Below are 10,074 nucleotides of genomic sequence, written 5' to 3'. Positions count from 1 at the left end.
AAAGCCTTTGTATGTGATAGGTTTGCAGAAAGAAAGCCTGGTTTCGATAAGGGTCAAGGACTGCTGACCTTGCATGACTTTGCACCCCCTATTATCTTCTCTATACAACTTAGGGTATAAAAGCTCCTTCTGAAAATAAAGCTACGGGCCTTGCTCACTGAAGCTTGGTCTCCCCGTGTCATTCTCTCTCTCTCTCTCTCTCTCTCTCTCTCTCTCGCTGACGCCGACGCCGTCTCTCCTGAGGGTACCCCTGGATCCTGCTGGGGCTGGACCCCAGCAAGTGGCACCCGAACAGGGTCCCAAAGGTAAGTCTCCCCCGTTGTGCAGTTTTTCGGGACGGCTAGGACCCCACTCAGGGTGCCGCGGACCCCCCTGCATAAGATAGGTAGGGTGAGTAGGAGTGGGTAGTGTTGACTCTTTCCTTGCAGACAGAAATCTCTGACACGGGTAACAAGGAGTCAAAAGAACAACAACTCTTTATAGGAGTAATCTTGCAATTGTTAAACAAAAGAGGAATTAAGGTTAAAAAGGCTAATGTTCAATCCTTTTTTACATTTGTACAAGAACAGTGTCCTTGGTTTCCAGAAGAGGGCACTGTTAACTTAGAAACATGGGAGAAGGTAAGGAAACAGTTAAAAACTTACTACATTCTGCATGTCCGGAAAGGGTGCCCACTGATACCTTTTCTTTATGGAATATGATTAGAGATGCTTTAGACCCTGCTCATGAATCTGAACGAGTGCCTATTAAGGAGGAAAGTGAGGAGGAAGAGTCCAAGCCTAGCTATCGGCAGTTAAGAAGTATGCTGGCTGCCATGAACACCAACAGTCATTTAGAAAGTGGGGATGAAAAGGAGGAACAGCTTTCGCTCCAAGATGAAAAAGATTTAGAAGCAGCAGCAGCTCGCTATCATTCTGATGAATATTGGTCTTTTTCAGCTAAAGATGCTCCTAAGAGCTTGAGAGAAACATCCCCAATCAGACCATTCGTAAGATCCAAACAGCAAACAGTTAAATCTCCAGAACAGGAAAAGAGAAACATGGGACGCTCCCATCCCCCCATACCTCCTCCTCCTTATGAGGGGAAGCGGCCTCCGCTAGGAGTTTCTCAGAGAAGGGTTTTTTCTAGTCCCGAAGATGAATTTGATCCCCACCTTGAGGCTTGTTTTTCTGTAATTTTTGAGGAAAGGGATGGGAGAGACGTCCCCTCCTGGGAACCCCTTTCAATGAAACTGATTAAAGAACTCAAACAGGCTTGTGCTTTATATGGGGCTACAGCTCCATACACCCTTACATTGTTAGACGCCTTAGCGGCCAGATGGATGATCCCATACGACTGGAAAACAGTCGCTAAGGCTTCTCTGTCTGGAGGACAATATCTACTCTGGAGAGCTGAATATGAGGACCTCGCCCGAAAGCAGGCTAGTGCTAACCGCAGATATGGCCCGAGACACATTGTACAAGAAATGTTGGAGGGAATTAATGAATTTGATACAATTAGAGATCAGATGGGTCTAGATAGAGAGGCTTTAGAACAGGTAACAGCCTGCGCCCTTGGGTCCTGGCGATCATTGCCTCAAGGGAAAGAATCAACCTCTTCCTTTTCAAACATTAAACAAAAACCAGAAGAGCCATATGAGGACTTTGTATCACGACTTATAGAGGGAATTCACAGGGTAATTCCTAGTGATGAGGCAGCTGGAATATTGGTAAAACAACTGGCATTTGAAAATGCTAATTCTACCTGCCAGGCCATCCTACGTCCTATAAAAAAATCTGGGGAGATAGGAGACTACATCAAGCAATGCGCAGATGTAGGACCAGCAATAATGCGGGGCATTGTCATAGCTGCAGCCATAAAAGGAAGTTCTTATCAACAGACAGTTCAATCCTTGTTTGCAGGCAGGAATAATCCATCAAAGAGTTATTTAAATAATCAAGGACAGAATACTAACCTGTCCAAAGCCTGCTTTTCTTGTGGCCAGGAGGGGCACTTTATCCGCGCTTGCCCCCAAAAAACAGCTGGTTCTTCTCTGCCAAATCCTGCCTCCCTGGCTGTGACTCCTAATCTCCCTAAGACTCCTTGCCTTCGTTGTCAGAAGGGATATCACTGGACAAAGGACTGCAGATCAAAATTCCATAAAAACGGAACCTTGCTAGTTCCTGACCAGCAGTAGGGAAAACGGGTTGAGGGGCCAGCCTCAGGCCCCGACAACAATTGGGGCAACAACGCTAAACCCATTAATACCCTTCATCCCATCGTAGAACTCATCAGAGCAACCCCAGGCAGTGCAGGACTGGACCTCAGTTCCACCACCTCAACAATATTAACACCAGATAGTCCTACTATAAAAACCCCTACAGAGGTTAAAGGTCCATTACCAACAGGCCTGGTGGGAATTATATTAGGCAGAAGCTCCTCAGCTATGCAAGGTCTTACAATTATCCCCAGAGTGATTGATTCAGATTATACAGGAGAAATTCAGATAATGATTTCACCCCCAACTAAAACTACACAAATTCATCAGGGACAAAGAATAGCTCAACTTTTACTTTTGCCCTACTACACTGCCATAGGACACACCGCTACTCAAAGTGAGAGACAGGAAAAAGGATTTGGGTCCAGTGATATGGTCTTTTGGATAACAGAAATTACTCAGAAACGCCCCATGAAAAATATTCTGGTCAGTGGCAAGTCTATTGTGGGGCTTTTAGACACAGGAGCAGATGTCTCTTGCATTGCTGGGAAAGAACAGCCCAGCTCCTGGCCAACACATACTACTGAAAATGAGCTGGTGGGATTAGGGAGAGCCCTGCAGTAGTTAAGAGTGCAAAAATATTAGACTGGCGGTTTGAGGATACTTATGGAACTTTCCAACCCTATGTAGTTCCTTTGCTTCCCTTTACCCTATGGGGGAGGGACATGCTGTCTCAAATGGGAGTGCTACTTTTTAGCCCTGATGACAAAGTGACCTCCCAAATGCTCCATATGGGCTATGATCCATCAAAAGGATTAGGCAAATAACAGACAGGAATAATTGAGCCAATATGCCCAACTCCTCGACAGCAATGTACTGGATTAGGGTATCCAAATTTATAATGGAGGCCATTGTTTTTGCTGCCAACCCTATCACATGGAAATCTCAAGATCCAGTGTGGGTAGAACAGTGGCCTCTACCTAAAGAAAAATTATTGGCAGCTAAGACTTTAGTTTTTGAGCGGTTGCAATTAGGACACATTGAGCCCTCTAATAGTCCGTGGAATACTCCCATTTTTGTTATTAAGAAAAAATCTGGTAAGTGGCGACTCTTACAAGATTTGAGAGCCATTAATGCCACTGTGGAAGATATGGGGGCCTTACAACCTGGGCTCCCTTCCCCGGTAGCTATTCCCAAAGGATATAATTGTTATTGATTTACAGGATTGTTTCTTTACCACTCCCTTAAATACCAAAAATAAAAAGCGATTTGCCTTTAGTCTCCCTTCAGAAAATTTTAAACAGCCTTATTTGAGATTTCAATGGAAAGTGTTACCTCAGGGAATGAAAAATAGCCCTACCTTATGTCAAACATTTGTTAATGCTGCTCTAGAAGATATTAGGGCTAAATATGAACAAGTATACATGATCTATTACATGGATGATATCCTCATAGCTCACCCAGATAGGGCCCACCTGCAATCTGTTCTTCACAAATTAACTCAGGCATTACTGGCTAGAGGCTTGAAAGTTGTCCCAGAAAAAATTCAAACCAATCCACCCATAACTTATTTAGGAAGGGTTATAAATTCAGAAACAGTAACTCATGCCCCACTAAAATCAAGAAAGGACCATCTTGTTACTCTGAATGATTATCAAAAACTTTTAGGTGATATTAATTGGATAAGGCCCTATCTAAAACTAACCATTGCTGAGCTGAAGCCTCTTTTCAACATTCTGCGTGGGGATCCTGGTCCAACTTCAAAAAGGCAATTAACTGTTGAGGCTCAGGAGGCCCTACACAAAGTAGAAAAGGCTTTATCTGATAGTTACGTGAAAAGAATTGAACTGACAACTGTCTGGCAATTCCTTTGCCTGGCTACCCCAACTGCACCTACGGGGGGTTTATGGCAAAACGGCCCCCTAGAGTGGGTCCACCTTCCTGCTCAAGCTAAAAAGGTAGTGGCTTCTTATCCAGGGCTGATAGCTAAGTTGATATTAAAAGGAAGAAAGTGGAACATTGAATTATTTGGTAACGAGCCATCAGAAATTGTAATTCCATATAACAAAGAACAGATTGATGCTCTTCTAATGTTTGATGAAAATTGGCAGATTGCCATAGGAAACTATTTTGGTCAAATTCTGCATCATTTACCCTCACGTGCTTTGTTAAACTTTATATCTAGACACCCAGTTATTTTTCCTGTTAGGTGCAAACAATTCCCCATTCCAGATGCTCAAATGGCCTTTACTGATGGGTCAGCTAATGGCAGAGCTTCTATAGTTACAAGAAATCAGCATAAGGTTTTACAAACACAAGAAACTTCAGCTCAAAGAGCTGAACTCATAGCTGTTATAGAGGCCTTTGTTATGTTTGCAGAGGAGGAATTTAACCTTTACTCTGACTCTCAGTATGTGGTCAGGCTGTTTCTGCATATTGAGACTGCAGTTTTACCTGAAAACAAAACCACAATATTTCACTTGTTAACTAAACTGCAGCAACAAATTTGGAAAGGAAACCGAGCATTTTTTATTGGCCACATTCGAGCTCACTCTGGACTGCCCGGACCTTTAAATGTCTTAAATGATCTGGCAGATTCACTAACCAAGGTTACAGTGGCCTCTGCTTTTGAAGAACCCCGAGCCTCTCATTCACTCCATCATCAAAATGCTACTGCATTAAGATATCAATTTCAGATTCCTCAAGATGGAAGCAACCTAGATGTCCATCAGCAGATGAATGGATAAGAAAGCTATGGTACATATACACAATGGAGTATTACTCAGCCATTAAAAAGAAAACATTTGAATCAGTTCTAATGAGGTGGATGAAACTGGAGCCTATTATACAGAGTGAAGTAAGCCAGAAGGAAAAACACCAATACAGTATAATAATGCAAATATATGGAATTTAGAAAGATGGTAACAATAACCCTGTGTACGAGACAGCAAAAGAGACACTGATGTATAGAACAGTCTTATGGACTCTGTGGGAGAGGGAGAGGGTGGGAAGATTTGGGAGAATGGCATTGAAACATGTAAAATAACATGTATGAAACAAGATGCCAGTCCAGGTTTGATGCATGATACTGGATGCTTGGGGCTAGTGCACTGGGACGACCTAGAGGGATGGTATGGAGAGGGAGGAGGGAGGAGGGTTCAGGATGGGGAACACATGTATACCTGTGGCGGATTCATTTTGATATTTGGCAAAACTAATACAATTACATAAAGTTTAAAAATAAAATTAAAAAAAAAAGAATCTGCTTGAGAGATTGTTCATTCCTGTTCACATTGTCCCACTACTATAAATAATTTACCTATGGGAGCTAACCCTCGCGGTGTCAGACCTAATATACTCTGGCAGATGGACGTAACTCATGTCTCCTCATTTGGAAAATTGTCTTTTGTTCATGTAACTGTAAATACTTTTTCTCATGTCATTATTGCAACTGCTCGCACTGGAGAGGCATATAAGGATGTAGTACGACATCTCTTTACTTGTTTTTCATATTTAGGCCTACCAAAAGCTTTAAAAACTGATAATACCCCTACTTACACTTCTAAGTCTTTCCAAGAATTTTGTATAAAGTTTCAAATAAAACATAACACAGGCATCCCCTACAATCCACAGGGACAAGCTATAGTAGAAAGAGCACATCAAACATTAAAAATACAAATTCAAAAATTACAGGAAGGGGAATTTAAACATAGTTCCCCCCATCAGATCCTGCAGCATGCTCTCTTTGTAATAAATAACCTGAATGTTGATTCATCTGGAGCCACTGCAATGCTTCGCCATTGGTGCCCGGAATGACAAAATATAAAGCCGTTGGTGAAGTGGAAGGACCTCCTCTCTGGACAATGGAGGGGTCCCGACCCATTATTAACTAGCGGCCGAGGATATGCTTGTGTTTTTCCACAGGACGCAGATTCTCCAATTTGGATCCTGGACAGACTGATTCATCATGTCGCAGCCCCCCAGGCACCTGGTCCCCGCATTGCCTCGACCACAAAAAAGGAAGGGACCTCCTCTACCTCCACTCCCTCCACCGATACGGGAAGTCCAGCTGACCTCGAGACAGATGACACCAGAGATCCCGGATGAACAGAAAGAGGAACCACCCACCAGACGGATGTCACAACTCCGTCTAAAAGATACTGTCCCCCCTAATTCTTTACCCTGCAGGAGACCACCAGGACGCCCAGCTTGTGCAACTCAACAAGCCTCCATACCTACCTGGGGACAGATTAAGATGCTCTGTCACCAGGCACAAGGGGTAGCTTCCCTGCAGGGCTCTCCAGCCTCTCCTGAGAGAGTGTTTATTGCTCTGCTTGCCTTACTATCTTGCCAGGTAAGCGCCTCCTCCCCCGCTCCAGAAAAGTAATGGGCATACTTCCCAGATCCTCCTTTCAAGTAGTTACTTGGAACAGTGACCCTATACGGGTCCACACAAACCAGCCTCAGTTATTGGGAGGATCATACACTTCCTACACAAAGGATAAATACCCTATTAATTTCAATTATACCTTTAAGGGATTAACAGACGATCTTCCTGTTTGTTTCAACTTCCCCTTTGATCATACAGGAAGCTTTATTACTCCTACCAAAGAAGGATGTATTGGAGCCTCTAAAAAAGCAATTCTGACAGATTCCCCATCCTCAAATTACCGGTCAGTTTGGATATTACTGGCTCGTATGCCCGGGATCCTTGACCCCTACAAATCCCTGCTTTCCAAATCTCCACCAAAATATCCAAATTGTCACAATGCTGCCCCTTCAGATGTCATATGGAACACCATAGATGGTCGTTCCAGGTATCGGATTTGGAAATCTTGTACTTATAATTCTAGAATTGATTACAGAATACCAGGAGGAGGAAATTATACCATTCAGGACTGGAGCAACCCCGATCCAGGTCAGGATCCAATGACCGATGATGCATTTAACGGTAGATTTGACAATTGGAAAGAAAATCCAGTTCCTTGGCCATTACTCGCCACTAGATGGCATAATAATCAATTTATTCCTCCTATGCTGTCTTATACCGCTAAGGGCAGAACTTTTTGACAACCAGAAATTTGGAGGGCCCTTACCGCCACTGCCCCTACTACCTTAACCCGGCCAGAAAATATTTCTACTTATTCTATTTTAGCTTGTCTACCCTCGCCTTATGTTTTTCTCTTCTCTAATGATTCCAAAAGACTTAATATACAAATGAATTATTCAGGTGGACCTCATGTAGTGTCTTGTGAACAATGTATGCTCTCATCTTGTTTGACCCCCCAATATAATGTTTGCTCTTTTGTGGTGTTGCAACGTCCACCCTATCTTATGGTGCCTGAAACTGTAACCACGCATTGATATAATTATGGTCTTGCTGTATTACAACAACTACAGGATTTAATGCGATCACAGCGGTTTGTGGGCCTACTGATCCTGGGAATAGCAGCTTTGATAACTGCAATTACTTCTGTTAGTGTGGCAGCAATATCATTAACTCAACAAGTATATACTGCTCAATATGTTGATACTATGTCCAAAAATGTTTCTTTAACATTGGCAACACAGGAAGCTATAGACAGGAAACTAGAAATGAAGATAGACGCCCTAGAAGCAGCAATAATACATATTGGAACTGAATTACAGGCATTAAAAGTGAAATTGGCACTGTCGTGTCATGCCGACTATCGGTGGATATGTGTAACACCGTTGAAAGTAAACGACACAGATTATGACTGGGAAAAGATTAAAAATCATATTTCAGGTGTCTGAAATAGCTCCAAAATTAGTTTAGATTTAGGGAAACTTCACAATCAGATAAAGACCATGGAACACTCCTGATTAGATTTTACTGCCGCAGGAGTAGCAAGTGACTTTTTCCATACATTCTCTAACTTTATTTCAGGAAAGAACATTCTGTCTACTATTTTTAGCTATGCTGCAGTGGCCGCTCTAATTCTGCTTTTCATAATTATTCTTCCTTGTATTGTCAGAATTCTTTGACAGAGCACTCAGAAGCTCGCGACTGAATTACATCTGGCTGTCTTAAGAAACAAAAAAGGGGGAGATGCCAGGAGCCAGCATGGGAGTTCCCGCCCATGACAAGGTCATGCGGAAGAGGCCTGATGGGCAAGGCGAGTCAGACCTCGAGGGGCCCCCCTGGACCTGCCTGAGCGTCTACCCCAAAACCAGAATCTGTTTGTTTTACTATTTTACGACTTTCACCAATTCCTCTGACATTTATGGGGGGCTATCCCTGACCACCTTTCTCTGTAAGAAAATCAACTTAGAGCTCTAGTTAATAAGTCTCCAGGGCATAATAGGTGTGTTCCAATTCAAATCCCTCAGATAGCTCTCTAACTTGCCTGATAGGTTTCCGGACTCTTACTGCTACACATGTGATTGTTCACAGCCTCCCAACCAGAGAGGCACAGGAAGCTTAAGATATTCTAACAATGCAGAGCTTCTTGGGGAGTTAATATTGTTAAAATACAACTAAGTAGAGGATTTCTTTGTTGAGCTAATGCTTGCTGCCAAGTTTCCATATCCCTTACCCACTCACTGTGTCCGTGGGAGTGTATTGATTAATATAGTTGGTATATAGAAAATAAGTAGAAGCTTTAATGTTAACAACCTTAGACCCTTGAGTTAATAAATTCTCCCCTTGATTATCCCCACTGCACCTTTTGCCCTATAGGAATGCAACTCTATCTGGTGCTTTCAGGGAGCAGCGCCAAACTTTAAGAAAAATCACCTTTGGAGAAAATAAGTTTTTCTGGTTGACTAACCTTTATCAGAAGAAGAATGTTAGCAGGTCTCCTGACCAGAAGATGATGTAAATCACCTAAAGCCTTTGTATGTGATAGGTTTGCAGAAAGAAAGCCTGGTTTCAATAAGGGTCAAGCACTGCTGACCTTGCATGACTTTGCACCCATTATCTTCTCTATACAACTTAGGGTATAAAAGCTCCTTCTGAAAATAAAGCTACGGGCCTCTCTCACTGAAGCTTGGTCTCCCCGTGTCATTCTTTCTCTCTCTCTCGCTGATGCCGACGCGTCTCTCCTGAGGGTACCCCTGGATCCTGCTGGGGCTGGACTCCAGCACACCACAGAAGTCCCTGGAAGTTTCTTAAGATTGGGGAAGTCATCCCTGGGGGCTCAGTGGTAAAGAATTTGCCTGTTAATGCAGGACATACAGGTTTGATCCCTGATCCAGGAGGATCCCACATGCCATGGAGCAAAAAACCCATGGGCCACAACTATTGAGCCTGTGCTCTAGAGCCCTAAAGCTGCAGCTACTAAAGTTTGTGCACCCTAGAGCCCGTGCTCCACAACAAGAGAAGCCACCCCAATGAGAAGCCAGCACACCACAACTACAGAGTAGCCTGAGCAGCAGTGAAGACTCAGTGCAGCCAAAAATAAATAAATTAATTAAATTATTTTGTTAAAAGATTGCGGGATTTCCCTGGTGGTACACTGGATAAGAACCTGCTAATGCAGGGGAAACAGGCTCAATCCAAAGTCCAGGAAGATCCACATGCTGGGGAAGAACTATGCCCATGTGCCACAATTACTGAAGCCCAAGCACCTAGAGCCCCATGCTCTGCAACAAGAAAAGCCACCGAATGAGAAGCCCGAGCACCACAATGAAGGGCAGCCCCTTCTTGTGGAAACTAGAGAAAGCCTGAGCATAGCAACAAAAACCTGGTGCAACCAAAAATAAAAATTAGAAAATAAATTATTAAAAAAGATTGGGAAAGTCAAGAGGAATGGGGCAGTGAGAATATAACCCGGACATGGGTATATCAGATGAATGTTACCGACAATGGCGATAGCAAATGCAAAGGCCCTAAGGTGGGCTTTATTGGTGGATGT

At 43.2% G+C, this 10,074-nt stretch overlaps 1 pseudogene; it reads left to right on the top strand.

Annotated features, from left to right (window-relative positions):
* The first annotated feature begins 205 nt into the window (after positions 1-205).
* On the top strand, positions 206-9,205 carry LOC113895908 (annotated as a pseudogene).
* The last annotated feature ends 869 nt before the right edge of the window (positions 9,206-10,074 follow it).

Source organism: Bos indicus x Bos taurus, chromosome 7, assembly GCF_003369695.1.
Source record: "Bos indicus x Bos taurus breed Angus x Brahman F1 hybrid chromosome 7, Bos_hybrid_MaternalHap_v2.0, whole genome shotgun sequence".
NCBI lineage: Eukaryota > Metazoa > Chordata > Mammalia > Artiodactyla > Bovidae > Bos > Bos indicus x Bos taurus.
The sequence above is the reverse complement of the archived record's forward strand: the minus strand, read 5'-3'. Positions and strand labels throughout refer to the sequence as shown.